The sequence below is a fragment of the Zootoca vivipara genome, chromosome 7, assembly GCF_965207765.1.
Source record: "Zootoca vivipara chromosome 7, rZooViv2.hap1.1, whole genome shotgun sequence".
NCBI lineage: Eukaryota > Metazoa > Chordata > Lepidosauria > Squamata > Lacertidae > Zootoca > Zootoca vivipara.
In genome coordinates, this window is record NC_142590.1 from 36,813,175 (window position 1) to 36,828,399 (window position 15,225).

Here is a 15,225-nt window from a genome sequence, read left to right on the forward strand (position 1 = left end):
ATTGTGGAATCTCCCCCCCCCAGGTCATAATCCAACACCCTAACCACTACACCACACTGCCTCTCTGACATGTCTGGCTTCAGCTTCTGCCTGATGCCAAACATTTAAAATGACACTGCAAATCTCCACAATGAGGGCAGGGGTGCCCAGGCAGGATTTTTTTTTTTTTGGTGCTTCTTCCCATCCTTGCTGTTTTGTTCTCTGTCACCCATATTTTGTTCTCTGTCACCCATATTTGGTGCTTATTTTTACATTAACTAACCATCATTTCATGAAACAGTCAGATGTCTGCAGTGGCAGTCAACAATCAATAGTCAGAACTGATAATGAACAGAAGCCACACATTCCAGTTTATTGTGAATGCAAAGAAGTTTTAAATTCTTTGAAACACTGTAATCTGATTCACTCTCTCTGTCTCCCCTCTGTCTCTAACCCACTCTGACTCCTATGCTTCCCATCCACAAGAAAACAACTGAACTAACTGTCTCTCTCTTTCCAACTGTCTTCCCAACTGTCTCTAACTCTGGCTAAGCCTTTTAAAAGTAGGTAGGCTCCGCCTCTGGGCTTTTCTATTGGTCTACCTATTAACCCTTTCTTTCCCCCTGTACAGACATTTCCAAAAGAACGGGCAAACGCCACAACATCCCTTTCCGAATGTCTGGATTTTTTTTTTAAAGGAGTCACTGCTCTAGCTCTAGTTACAGGTAGGTAGCTGTGTTGGTCTGCCATAGTCAAAACAAAACAAAATTCCTTCCAGTAGCCATAGCTGCCAAGTTTTCCCTTTTCTCGTGAGGAAGCCTATTCAGCATAAGGGAAAATCCCTGTAAAAAAGGGATAACTTGGCAGCTATGCCAGTAGCGCCTTAGAGACCAACTAAGTTTGTCATTGGTATGAGCTTCCATGTGCATGCACACTTGTTCAGATGCTCTAGCAGCTGACAGCTAGAGACCATTTTGCAAATAAGCACATGGTGACTATGTATTTTGTTGGAACCTGAGTGTTGTCAGCAGATTCAGGAACTGAAATCGGAAGAAAACAGGAGTATGGACACAACAGGCTCTACATCCAGGTAAAGGTAAAGGTAAAGGGACCCCATTAGGTCCAGTCGTGACCGACTCTGGGGTTGCGGCGCTCATCTTGCATTATTGGCTGAGGGAGCCGGCGTACAGCTTCCAGGTCATGTGGCCAGCATGGCTAAGCCGCTTCTGGCGAACCAGAGCAGCACACGGAAACGCCGTTTACCTTCCCACTGTAGCGGCACCTATTTATCTACTTGCACTTTGATGTGCTTTTGAACTGCTAGGTTGTCAGGAGCTGGGACCGAGCAACGGGAGCTCACCCTGTCGCAGGGATTCGAACCGCCGACCTTCTGATTAGCAAGCTCTAGGCTCTGTGGTTTAACCCACAGCGCCACCTGGGTCCCACCTACATCCAGATAGGAAACTTTAAAAATGAAACCTAATATTACTCAGAGTATTGGAACCAATAAAAATGTTTAAGCAGGAGCAGAGCAGTTGCTTTGAATCCAGTGCGGCAAGATGCCTGCCTATGGTCCCTGACTGCACAAGCATTGCTCCAGTCTTAGGTCTGAACTTTCCTTCAGCCTGAGGAATAAATGGTGCTTGTGCTGCTGTCACTGTTGATCAGCTGTTCGGCTGCCAGAGTGATTTGCTGTTAAACAGCTGCTTACTGCCAAACAACTGCCTTGTGATTAAAGCAACAATATTCTCCCATCACCCACACTGCAAGATAAATTCCAGGCAAGTTTTGGCAAAAACTCATGCAGTGACCACCTGAATAATGCTAAGAATACAATCTCTTCACATTAATACAGTAATGATAATTATTTGTCATTACTTGTAATATCATCATCATCATCATCTAGAGACCGATGTCCCACCCTCATCTGAAGTGATCTCAGAGCAGATCACCACAATCTAAAATACAACAAATCAATTAAAATGAAAAAAATGCATTATCAGACCTATCTACCTTTTCATTAATAGAGTGTTCCAAGGAGTTCACATAAATTGTCGTAGTAAAACTAATGAAAACTCGGTAACAACAAATTGAGGGGAGATCCTGTAGTTCAGTGGCAGTAAATATGCTTTGAAGGCAGGAAGATCGAAGGATCCGTACACAGCATTTTCAGCTAAAAGGCTCTTGGCAAAGCTAGGAGTGGAAAAATCCATCCCTAAGACCTTGGAGCAAAGCAGGTAGGATTCAATATGTGTTCATTTATGTGACCATTACTATCCTCACACTAGAGATGAGATTCTCAAGCAAAGAGCATAGCTGCCAAGTTTTCCCTTTTCTCGTGAGGAAGCCTATTCAGCATAAGGGAAAATCCCTTAAAAAAGGGATAACTTGGCAGCTATGAAAGAGTGCCTTTGTCTCAGGCAGGGGTAAGGAAACTGTGGTCCTCCAGATGTTATTGGAATCCAGTTCCCCTCATCTGATGCTGGCTGGGGTTGATGGGAGGTGGATTCCAACAACATCTGGACAGCCACAGGTTCCCTATCTCTGGCCTAAACCTATACTCACTGCGTGAATGAAAGAGGTGAGATTTCCACCAGGCCTTCAGTGCAGTTTGTAGCACCTTAAAGACCAACTAAGTTTATATTTTGGTATGAGCTTTCGTGTGCATGCACACTTCTTCAGATACCTGAAGAAGTGTGCATGCACACAAAAGCTCATACCAAAATATAAACTTAGTTGGTCTTTAAGGTGCTACTGAAGGAATTTTTTTATTTTGCTTCGACTCAGACCAACACGGCTACCTACCTGTAACTAGTGCAGTTTGTGTTTGTCTTCTTTAATTAAGATAAGTACTTACCGTACCTAACAAGGTTGTTATGAGGAGGATGCTTTGAGCTCCTTGGTGGAAAGGCAGAATCCTGATCCTAACACATACACACACACATATGTAGTTTAAGCCCGAGGCTGCAATCCTAACCAAACTTACCTGAGAACAAGCTCCACTGAACATAGTAGGATTTATTTATAAGTGTGCCTAGGAATGAACAACATCTCTCACTTGGAAAGCCCATAGTACACTGTGCCGAATTGTGGCCTTTGCTTTCTGAGGAATCAACCAAATATACAAAATAAACCAAATGTACAACAACAAAACAGTGCATTGTGATGTATTGTATGCACACTGTTGGTACCTGGAGCCTGAAATAGGAAGCTGGGCCCCCATCACTTCAGGTCAGTCTGATCAAGGAGTGTGTGTCTGGGAAGATATCAGCACAGAGCCCTCTGCACTGCTAAGAAGGGGGTAGGGAAGAGAGCCCCAAGGCAGAATGTGGCCTTGCCTGTTTCCTTTTTGTTTTGAGAATTGCCTTCAGAAGCCTATAAAAAGTTCAGATATTTCTAAATGTGGTGTGGTTGGGCGGGTGTGTGTGTGTGTGTGTGTGTGTGTGTGGAGGGTGTTTTTTCTTTTCTTTTCTTTGCTGCCATACATGTTTTCCACCCATAATTGTTTTAATACAAACTAGGAAAGGTTTTTACACCAGAAACAGAATATCTCAAAGTGATGGAAAGTTTTATTAACACAGCACTATTGCATGGAATAAGAGAGTTCCCAAATCAATAAGTTATATATTTTTTAATTGGGGGTGGGGGGCGGGGACATATTTCTGATGCCACAATTCTAAACTTTTTCACAACAAGTTCACACAGAGGGCTGGATTCAACTAAATACTTGTGCTAGTGGGAATCGGCACAACGAGGCTTCAAGGAATGCCGACCCTCCAAGTGTCCCTGTTTTCCAGGGACAGTCCCTGATCTACAGAAGCCATCCCAGTTTCTGATTTGATCTCAGAATGTCTCGCTTTTCCTTAGGACACCCCTATTTTCATTGGAGAAATGTTGGAGGGTATGGAGTTATCCAACTCCTGAGTCGTCTGAAGACGGCCCTGTATAGGGAAGTTGCTTAATGTTTTATTATGTTTTTTATATGTGTTGGAAGCCACCCAGAGTGACTGGGACAACCCAGTCAGTTGGGCAGGGTATAAATAGTAAAATTATTATTATGGAATGGGACATCCCTATTTTCATCGGGAAAATGTTGGGAGGGTATGGGTAGGTGGTAGTGCACATAACTTGCATATAGACACTCAGGTTTGCTCCTGGGCACTTCTGGTTGGCTTAAACCCCTTGAAAGAAGCTAAAAATCCCAGCTAAAATAGTTTTTAAAAACAGTACAGAAACAACTGAAAATGGATTTTAAAACAAGACAACATGAAGTCAGAGACCTTTTCATTAAGCTAGGAAAGCTTGGTTTGTCTCTTTAGAAGACAGCCTCATGTATATTCATAAACCCAACCAAGGTCCTAGGTTAATGTACCCTGTCACTCAATAGGCCTAAGGATATCTTTTGCAGTTGCTTTTAGTTCTCCTCAAGCCCCATAGACTCATTCTCCTGTATAGTCTCCAAGTTGTATGCGTAATCTTTTCTGCCTTTGGGAAACACTCATTACCTTTCTCTGTCCTCACCAGAAGAATTTGACGAGCTCCAAGTTCACAACACCTTAAAGGGTGGCATTGTTTTCGAAGACAGCTCAGCCACTGCAATGAGGCCTCACTTAGGTTGCGGTTGACTTGAGGCACACCTTCATTTCAAAGTTACCTGTAAAAAACAAAAACAAAGAAACCCACAAACAAAGCCTGCTACCTATAAAAATAGCCCTGGTGTTTGGCATGAATGCCTGTTAAATATCTTTTCAAAGTATGCCTAGCACACCCTTAATTGCTTTCAAGAGCTCTCTTTGGCACTTTTTGTCTAGGGCCAATTCGTTCCTACGTGCAGAAATGCAGAGCTCTCAAAATCAAGCCACTCCCTTGGCTCATGCAAGGAACCTCTGCTCTACCCATTGTGACACTGAAATGCACATGGTATGTATTTATTATGTGAATTTTTAAATGGATGAATACCAAAGGTACACCTGCCCCTACTCTTTAAAGAAGGAATAGTATAAAGGCAGGGGGCTTTATTGAACATCCTTCCTATTACTGGTTTGCACAACACTTATGTGTAGCTGAGCTTGCATCCTCTCTTTATTGAGCTTTCATTCTGATTTGCTTGTAGGGCAGTTATACAACAGCAAACATTTGTCCTGCATTCACTTGTGGGGCGTTCCTACACCTTCCTGTTAGCTATTAGTTCATGCCACACTTTTGGATGCGTTTTCCTAATGCCCTTCAAACTGCAAAAAGTCCGATTCTTCTTCAGCGTGGATTTGTAGCATGAGGTGGACAGAGTCCTTTATAGTAATAATTTAATAATAATAATTTATTATTTATACCCCGCCCATCTGGCTGGGTTTCCCCAGCCACTCTGGGTGGCTTCCAACAAAACATTAAAATACAAGAATTCGTCAGATATTAAAAGCTTCCCTAAACAGGGCTGCCTTCAGATGCCTTCTAAAAAATAATAATAATTTAATTGGCTTTAACTGTACCAGGTGTGCGCTTGGATCCCTAGCACAAAAATAGTCTGGAGCCACCCAGAACACATACCCATGAACAGGAGGAGATGGGGAGCAGGGTGACTCTGATTTTCCCCTTCCACCTTTGCTCTTGTAAAGACATGCACACAGCTTGCCGATTGACTCCTGGTTGCCTCTTGACCTTCCTGCTCCGGTCAAGCTGTCCACTTTTCTTCCTTGTCTGTTTACTCAATCAACCGTATGTCTGGTATTTTTTTTTTAGAACAAATGCTTCAGGGTTTCCTCTCATCACCACAGAACTACTACAGTACCTTCCCTTTTTTTAACCTCTGCACAATAGCATTCTGAAGCTTATATAAAGCAACAGGAAGGTTCCAGCCAGGGACTCATTTGAACGCCCTTCCAGCCACAACCACCACATGTTGAGGGCGGCTGTGTGCAGGCCAATGCCACATGGAGAAGTCGGTGTGGGTCAGCGTTTTTGTAGACTGCTATGAATGGTTCTCATCTTGAGAGCAAGTCCTAACTGCTCTAGGCTAAGAGTCCGAGATGCCTAGGAGACATGTCTGTGCTCCTGGGAGAGTAAGAGAAGATAACAAGCCAACTGATTTCAATGCATTTTCTCTGACGGAGGGTGTTGATTCTGTGTTCTGTCTTTAACTAAACTGAAATAACAGGTCTGACATCCTTTTGGTGGAGGAGGGGGTGGAGAAAAGCAACTGGATCCAGTTTGTCCTTTTGATTGATTTCCCAGCATCAGCACTGAACCCACTGAAAACTGGGAGCCAAAACAATCAGCTTAGCTCAACTCAACATGCTGATTACTAAGTTGCGCTGCAGCTATCTGCCGAAGCACAGCTTTCCTCCAAAATGATCTCTCTTTTTTGGTGTGTGTGTGTGTGTGTGTGTGTGTTTGTGTGAATGAATCTCTTTACCCAGGCAGAAAAGTATGATAAGAGGTAGGTCTTTGTACAAAGTAGTTGTGCTCAAATTCCAGTGTTAAAGTACTGCCGTATCACTCTCACTTTTGACCTGTTCTGAGATATGGCCTTAAGATCTTGTTGTTACATTCTCCGAAGCAAAATAAGTTTAATTTCCTATTAAGAATGGATACCAAGGAGTCACTGCAAAACGGGGCCATTGATGTTATTTCAAGGTGCTGCTTAGGCCCACCAACAGGTGAGCAAGTGGCTTCAGGCATTTGGAATGGATGCAATGCCTCCTCCTTTCATGTAGCAATCCTTGAGCATTTTGGAGTAGACTGCTAAAACCATTGAGAATTATACTAGGGAAAAGGTTTGCTTACAGAGATTCCCAAACTTATTTGACCTACTGCCCCTTTTTAGGGGGGAAAAATACTCAGCGCCCCCTGGAAATCTACCTTCTTTAAGCAAACAAACAGAAAGATGCAGACAAATTTGTGTTGTTTAATTGTCTTCTCTTCTTTATGCTTACACCCCCCTTATTTTTATTCAATGTTCCCCTCCCATTGCAGTGGAGGTTACTACTGTCCTCCTGGATCATTCCAGTGTCCCCCCAGGGGGTGATATCACCCACTTTGAGAAATGCTGCTTAAGAGGAAGGGTGAGAGGTAAGGAGTTTGGCCACTCAGGGATCACTTCCCATCAGTTGCAAAAGCAGGAAAACAAAAGGTTTTGTCACTTGTGATGGAAAATCAAAATACCACACACCCCCTCACACACAAACAATTATCTGCTCCCCTTTAACAGTGTCTCAAATATGCCACCAGAGGGTATCTCATAGCAAGGTGGCTAAGTTGCTCTTGACTCAGAAACACAGCTGCATCAATAACTGCCCTTTGCACCCTCCCCTAAATTTTGCATATGTTTTCCTGTCCAAGTGTCCCTCCCAAGCAATGTTTTCCAATGTGTTGAAATCAGCCCTCTCAAGTTATGCTTCTCCTCCAAAGCAGAAGCTCTGACCTGAAATAGTAACATCTAAAAATATTCACTTGCCCTGATCGGTTCCTCCACATTTTTCAACGAGCCCAAAGGACAGGATTTTGTGCTTTGCTTATTAGCAAGGGCTTTTCGTTAAATAATAAGCTGATAAATAAAGCATCAAACCATCGCCAAACAGGAACCTTCTTTAGCGAGGGGCAGCTCTTGTTTGAGAAATAGTCCCCATGCAAGCAGAAGATTCACACAGTTCAACGTAGAGTCTCAACCCCTAGGCTGGTCAAGGAACTACAGTAGGGTGAAGAGTGCTGCAGTATGGGGAAATGGGAGCCAGTTGTTCACCTGATGCACACCTCATCCTGTGTTCTCGCAAGCACCTTGAGATATACCCCAGTTTGATAACTGAAGGTTGGTTCACACATATACATGCAACATTTGATGGATTCATTCAACATTTAAATATGTGAGTGGCAGTCCCGTATGCGAACTGATCCCACTGACAAACAACAACAACAAACAAAATTTTATTGCATTAGCCCAGGCATCACCAAACTTCGGCCCTCCAGATGTTTTGGACTACAATTCCCATCATCCGTGGCCACTGGTCCTGTTAGCTAGGGATCATGGGAGTTGTAGCCCAAAACATCTGGAGGGCCGCATTAGCTGGTTGGCCATAGCACATAAAGGATCCAGGCGGTAACCTACCGCTATTATACAGAGAATGTATCAAATACACTTGCAAAACAGTGAATATAAAACCATGCTATATAAGACAGAGTTTGGTAAAAACTATGACAAATCATGTGGGTCTTGTACGTTGCAAAATATTTAGAGAGATCCAAGGCTAGAGAAGGTTAGCCTGTCAAAAGGGCCCTGAGTTTCAGGGCCTGCAAGATATAGATGGCCACTCTGTGGGTAACCCTGGGGTTAAAAGGTAAAGGTAAAGGGACCCCTGACCATTAGGTCCAGTCGTGACCGACTCTGGGGTTGCGCGCTCATCTCGCATTATTGGCCGAGGGAGCCGGCGTATAGCTTCCAGGTCATGTGGCCAGCATGACAAAGCCGCTTCTGGCAAACCAGAGCAGCATATGGAAACGCCGTTTACCTTCCCGCTGTAGCGGTTCCTATTTATCTACTTGCATTTTGACGTGCTTTCGAACTGCTAGGCTGGCAGGAGCTGGGACCAAGCAACGGGAGCTCACCCCGTCACAGGGATTCGAACCGCCGACCTTCTGATCAGCAAGCCCTAGGCTCAGTGGTTTAACCACAGCGCCACCTGGGTCCCTTAACCCTGGGGTTAGCATCCACCAATAGAAATTTCATGTGGTCATCTTCCAAGGCAATGAGTGGTGAAATTAGTAAAAGGAGCCTCGGTCTTATTGCGTCGTATGGGGACAGTGAAAGAAAAAGTGGATAAAGTCCTCTATCTTTCCCTTGTTACATGGGCAGAGTCGAAGGTTGAGGGGAGTGTTGGAGAATATACCCTGTAGGAATGCCGTGGGAATGAAGTGGAAGCAGGCAAGTGTGAAGGCTCTTCTTTGGTAGGGTTTGTCAGGTCACTCAGATAGTGAGCCATAGATCTTACTGCCTTCATGCGAGGAAACCATGTGGATAGCTTGGCCGAATTGGATAGAGCCAGGTCCAGCGCTTCATCCCTGTCTAGAATCCATTTACGGATTTTGTCTTTGTCCCAAGCGATCAGAGCGGAAAAATCTGGGAGGGAATAGCGTTGACAAATGGCCTCCATGCCTTTTGACCAAGTGCGGCTACCAGTAAAGGCTAGAAAGGCTTGTTTAGCAAGAGTCGAGTTTAGGGCTTCTGCAAGTGATTTATAGTAGATGATTATCCTGATGTGGGCTCTTGCAACGATAGATGGCAGTCCCAGTTCCATTCTTAGTTGGGCGGGTATGGTCCCGTTAGGGAGGCCCAATAGCTTTCTTGCCAGGAGGTTTTGCAAGGTCTTGATCCCATTGAAAACTGGTGAAACAAACATTCTACCTGGGGGTGAGCATAATAATAATATTTTGGTACCGTAGTCATTGATCAATGATTGTGATAGCACAAGCCTTCCGTGCATTCTGAAGATACTAGGAGAACTGTTGGCGGTCCAAATGCACCAATGTAGTTTCCTCTAACTGTTGTGGACCCCATCAGTCCCAACATGTATTAGTCATTGGTGAGGGATATTGGGAGTTAAGAGTCTCACATTATCTGGAAAGCACCGTAAAGGCCTGGAGTGAGCAACACTAACCTGGATGGACAAATAGTCTGCCTCGCTATAAGGGAGTGCACTGTATCTTAGGAGTACATTGGGGTCTCGGGGTTTCCTCTTGAGTATCCAAGACATACCAGAAATTAGTAGATTTCAAAGCAAAGGAAGATGCCTTTAAGGCCACAGCTTTACCAGGCCTTTGGCCCAGCAAGAAACAAATTGACATTCCGGCAATGCAGCCATCTTTCGGTCCCTGCATGCTGCACATAGTGCAATAGTGAAGGAATGGACATGGGAGAGCAGCAACTGTTAAAGGTGATGACCTTCGGATGAGATATTGAACTGACCTCTGTTCTGGTGGCTGTCCAGGTGGAGATTAAGAATTCCACAGAGCACTGTTTGGAGAACAGCATCTTCTGCTCCAAATCTTCTGCTAATGCAGGTTTGGATTTCAAAAGCCAAACTAGCAGTCCCAAAGGAAGAAGTTTCCCGGTTCACTCGATGGAACGCTACAAAAGGAAAACAAGCCGAAACCTGTTGTTGTTGTTTTAAATGGTTAAATATTAGCCCAGGTCACTAAGCTGAATGCAACCACCTGTGCTTGATGATGGAGGCTGAGATAAGGAAGCCTCAACAATACGAATGCAACCGGTGGAGAGGCCCGTTTGGGCAAGCTGAATTGGAGGAAGTCCCAACTGCACCCAGAAATGCCCCGCGCGCAAATACTCCAAAGATGCTGACATTCAGGAGCAGCTGAAGAACTGGGGGTGGGGGACCTCAGGCCTGGGTGGCTAAATGTGGCCCTCCACACCTCTCTATCTGGCCCTGAGGACTCTCCCCACCCACACCCTTTACTGACCCTGCTACACACCATCCACCAGCGCTTTTGCCTGGATGGAATATGTCCTTGAACTCTGGCAATCCCTCTTGCTTCCCTGGATAATAATAGAACCATAGAATTCTATTCTATCCCTGCAATGCAGGAATCTTTTGGCCAATGTGGGGCTTGAACCTACAACCCTGAGATTGAGAGTCTCATGCTCTACCAACTGAGCTATCACAGAGGATAGCGTGGGGTGTGAGAATGCTTGCAGAATCAAATTTAGTCATTGCTCCACCTGTTTTTTCCTCTGGCCACGCCCACGCCCACCAGCTGCATGTGGTCCCCAGAAGCTTGTCGAGAAGGGATATATAATTTTTTTTCATTTCTATACCATTTTATATCTTTAAGGGGGGAAAATCTCACAATGCATTAAAACATATAATAATACCCCGCCCTCCCTGGCCAAACCGGGCTCAGGGAGGCTAACATCAAAGTATATAATACATTAAAACATAAAATCCAAATGAAACAATCCAGAATAAAACATTACTGAAGAAAGTCAAACATAAAGTATACATTCAAAGCAACAAAATTAGCAGGAAACCAAAACGTTTTCTTAAAGATTTCCAAATTTTTTAAAAAATGACAAAGGAGAATCACAACCACGGAATGCACATTTAACACAGCAAAGTTACCAAAAATGAAAACAAAAAATCCTTAAACATTTCAAAATAAAACATGACTAAAGGAAGTCAAATATAAAATACAAATAATTAACAAGAGAATGAAATATTATCTCAAGCATATCTGCTGTTGTTGCAGCCAGTCCTGCTCATGGTGGTTTCATGGCGGGCAATGGGCTATGGAAGCTCAGGCTCACTTGGGTCTGCATGAAGCGAAAGCCAAGATGGCCTGCGGCCCCCAGGCTGTAGAAGGCTTCCCACCTCTGAACTGGGCCAAGCTACACTTTTGCCAATTTTTTTTTTTTAAGAACGACATCAGGTGCCTGGATCTCCTCCAAATATTTTAACCAGAAGAAGCTGATCTGCCATGCTTTTTTAACCTTGCAAGTTTCAACCTGGCAACAATCCTTCATACCAAGAGGTGAAAACTGGAGCAGGGGCACTGAGGCTGGGAATGACAAAAAGAGAATCTGAAACAGTGGTGAAAAGTTAAAAGCTACCTACATTCTCCTTTCTTTCTGAAGAGAAATTAAAATTGCATCTTTTTAAAAAATAAATAAAAATAAATTGCCACCGAAATGACATTGTACGCTGGATTAAAATGCTGAGCCCACCTTTAATTTCCTCCTCTTTACAGGCAAGTTCATGACTGACTGGCAGGTTGTGTCGCCCTGTTCTTATCATGTTAAAGGCCACATGGCAAAAAGCCAGAAAGCGCTTTCATAGCCTTTTGACACGGTGCTGGGGATTTTTCTTGTCTGAATAGCAAGGCCTTATTCTCCCCGTTTCCTCTGTTCCCCATTATATAGCCCAGCAGCCATTCAAATCAAATAATGGTGTGTTGTGTTTTGTTTGTTGGCTCTGAACACACCAGCAGCAGTGAAGATGTGTGGGGCGCACTCACAATCCTTGGAAACGGTTGATGAAATATAAGCTCTTGGGGAGGGGAGGGGTGCGGGTGGAAGCACACAAAAGGCGGGTGTCAAAAGGGTCACTTTACTGAGCCACAGGGCTTTTGATTCCGGCCACCAGTACCAAAAGACGACTTGCTGTGAGACATCAAAAGGAAACAACCTCTCCTGAACGCTTTCTGTCATGGCTTGTGCAAACAGCAATGTCACAGAAATGTTAAATGCTTGAGAGCCATGTGCCACACTACCAGAGCCAAATCACAAGACGCCTTCAGCCATTACACGCAGACGGAACTCAAGCCTGCAATCCTAAACTCCCATTATTGAGGAGTAAACCCCACCAAACTTGGTAGGGCTTCTAAGAAAGCATGTATAGGCTTGCACAGTTGGTTTTGCCAACAAAGCTTCAGCAGATAGAAGATCAGAGCCTTCTCGCCAGTGGCGTCACAACAGGGGCAGTGCGCCCCAGGTTCCACATCTGGGAGGCTGACAAGGCACCCCGTGGGGTGCTTGCCCTGTTGCCCCGGCCCGGGCGCAGAGGCATGAGCAGCCATCGCGCCGCTGCAGCTGCATGTGGAGTATCCTCCGTTCGTGGCTGCAGCCACGAGCAGAGTATCCCAGTGCCAGTGGCAAACCACTATGTACAGCACATGTGCAGCTGTACATAGTGGTTTGCCACTGGTTCCACTCGAGCAGTGGGATCCCTCCATCACCGCTACAGCCTCCAGCAAACTGCTATGTACAGTGCATGTGTGTTGTCGCTACGTACAGCGCGTGCGCCGTACGTAATGACGCCGCACATGCGCCCTACGTAGTGATGCCCCACCCCGGGTGTCACAATGCCTTCGTTAATGAAATTTAGAATTATTTTCCCAGTATTGTCCTCACACATGATGCACCAAAACGCCTTAATTAACAAAGATTACACTTAGTCTAAAAAATAATATAAAATCCGGAATGTACCTCAATTGTAATGAGTTGGATTATGTTTTGAATACTGAGGACTATAATTTTATTTTTATTTAATGCTCTTGGTGCAAATATATCCTAGGCAATTCACAGTAATGTGTTTTCAACATCATACAATTATGTAATTAAAAGCTGTTGATGCCCTTCCCAAACAATTAAAGGCACTTCCCAAATTCACTATGCCTTCAAAACCAACTTCGGCGACTCAATTACAGCATTTAACGTATAAGCTTCCTTTCCCATTAGAACTTTTAAAAAAGCATTTCACTTTAAAAATCAACTTGCTGTGATGTTTACATTGTACCTCCATTCTCGGAGGCAGGATAACTCTGAATGCCAGGTGCTGGGAAGTGAGAAGAATGATGTTGCATTCTGGTCCTTCTTGCAGGATTCTCATAGACATCTGATTGGCCACTGTAAAAACAGGATGCTGGACCAGATGGGCCATCGAGACCTGATCCAGCAGGCTCTTCTTACATTCTTAACCAGATGCTTAAAAGACAACAGCACATGCACCAGACAAACTTCCCGGGGGGCGGGGGGATTATAGACATAAAGCAGCACACACACACCCCAAAGCCTCCTTCTCTTACTGCCAGCTACTTGGTTTCTGAGGGTGGTTGCCTTCCAAGAAGGGCCTCCGTTCACTCCCATGCAGGTTGACATGCTGATTTACACACAGGGATGCAAATGACTTCTAAACTCGAGGTCTTCCATAGGCCGTGACCCACTGACATGTTCAAACTTTTGGAAAGTTCTGCTCTGCATGCAAAGTGAATGGGGCACTTTCCAGAAATTATTCCCCCTCCTCAACCTCAGTTGGCTCTGGGTTTCCCACCTCTTTCCCTCAGTGAGCACTTTGTCATGCAAGGCGTTCTCAATCTTCTGTCACTACTTCGTGCACAAAGGGCATTGGGCAGGATCAGACTAGTAAGGGCCTGGAGGGGATGATAGGTTCAAGGCATGCTCCTAGCTCAAATGGGGCCCTGCCTGGCTAGGAGTGGACCTCTGCCCCAGACAGTGGCAGAGCTTCATGCTCTGGCACAGGGGGTGTGTGGAGTGCAGGTGGGGGCGGGGCTGGCGCACGTACTAGGGGCATGGCGCACCACCCGCAGGGGCGTGGCACGCGTCCTGGGGGTGTGGCGCACCACCTGTGGGGCATGGCACCCAGCACGGGCGGGGGCCAGCTGTGATGTCACCCCACCGGAATCACACTGCTGGGGGCGGTGCACTCCCACCGCACTCCTCTTTCTCCACCACTGCCCCCAGATGCCCAGTGGGATCCTGGGTGCTTGTCTTGCCCCACAGTGGGGTCTGACACTGTGGCCAACTCCCATGAGCTGGTTGGGTGCTTCCCAACCATCAAACAAAACGCCGCTCCAATAGCAAGGGCTGGCTGGAATGAACTTGCCCTTGCCCTCGTGTCATGCCAACCCCACTCACCTGCTATATAATCAATAAAGCTGCACTTGTTTTCACCCAACACTCTTGAGGAGCGTGTGCCATTCCTACAAAAACCACGAGCCACAAACCTGAGATTCCCTGGTTGGTTAAGCAACTTCAAGGCCCTTGCTCTCCATTCTTATTGTTCTTTATCCTTCTACCAGACAACCATTCAAGTGCAGAATGCCTCCAAATAGAGGACAGCGCTCTGGAAAGTAGGCGACGTGGCCGTGCTGGCTATATCTCACGTGAAAATGGGATTCTGGTTTCCAATCTACTTAATTTATTTCTCACAGCATCAAATAAGTAGGACAACTGCCTAAGTGGCTCATTTGTGCCAGTTTTCTCCTTCGACTTCTTTATACAACTATTCATGTTTGGATCGGAAGCACAGGAAGTGTGCACAGAAAGGCCTCTTCCTCCCTGATTTATGAAAGCTTTTCTTGGATAGAATGCCAGGCTGCGCTTAAAAAACAATCACATTGGCATCAATAATATAAGCAGCGTCATAGGCATCGTGAAGCTGAGGCTCCAATACTCACCTCATGAGAAGAGAAGAATCATTGGAAAAGACCCTGATGTTGGGAAAGATTGAGGGCACTAGGAGAAGGGGACAACAGAGGACGAGATGGTTGGACAGTGTTCTCGAGACTACGAACATGAGTTTGGCCAAACTGCAGGAGGCGGTGCAGGACAGGAGTGCCTGGTGTGCTATGGTCCATGGGGTCACGAAGAGTTGGACACGACTAAATGACTAAACAACAACAGGCATATACTTCTTACCAAGCATAGGTGTAGCCAAGAGGGGGCTG

At 45.2% G+C, this 15,225-nt stretch overlaps 1 protein-coding gene across 3 annotated transcripts in view; it reads right to left on the reverse strand.

The window, feature by feature from the left end:
• LOC148685042 (uncharacterized) overlaps positions 1 to 15,225 on the reverse strand; it is a 63,439-nt gene that overhangs the window by 26,160 nt on the left and 22,054 nt on the right. Inside the window, exons 3-4 of one of the 3 annotated variants that reach the window (XM_088673996.1) lie at positions 9,932 to 10,093; positions 4,485 to 4,633 (exon numbers count right to left, since the gene is read on the reverse strand). The gene's annotated coding sequence lies outside the window, so the exon portion shown is untranslated. Of the gene's footprint in view, positions 1 to 2,965; positions 3,189 to 4,484; positions 4,634 to 7,880; positions 9,371 to 9,931; positions 10,094 to 15,225 lie in introns of those variants that run through there. The other 2 variants (XR_015951034.1, XM_088673997.1) reach the window with 2 other exon arrangements.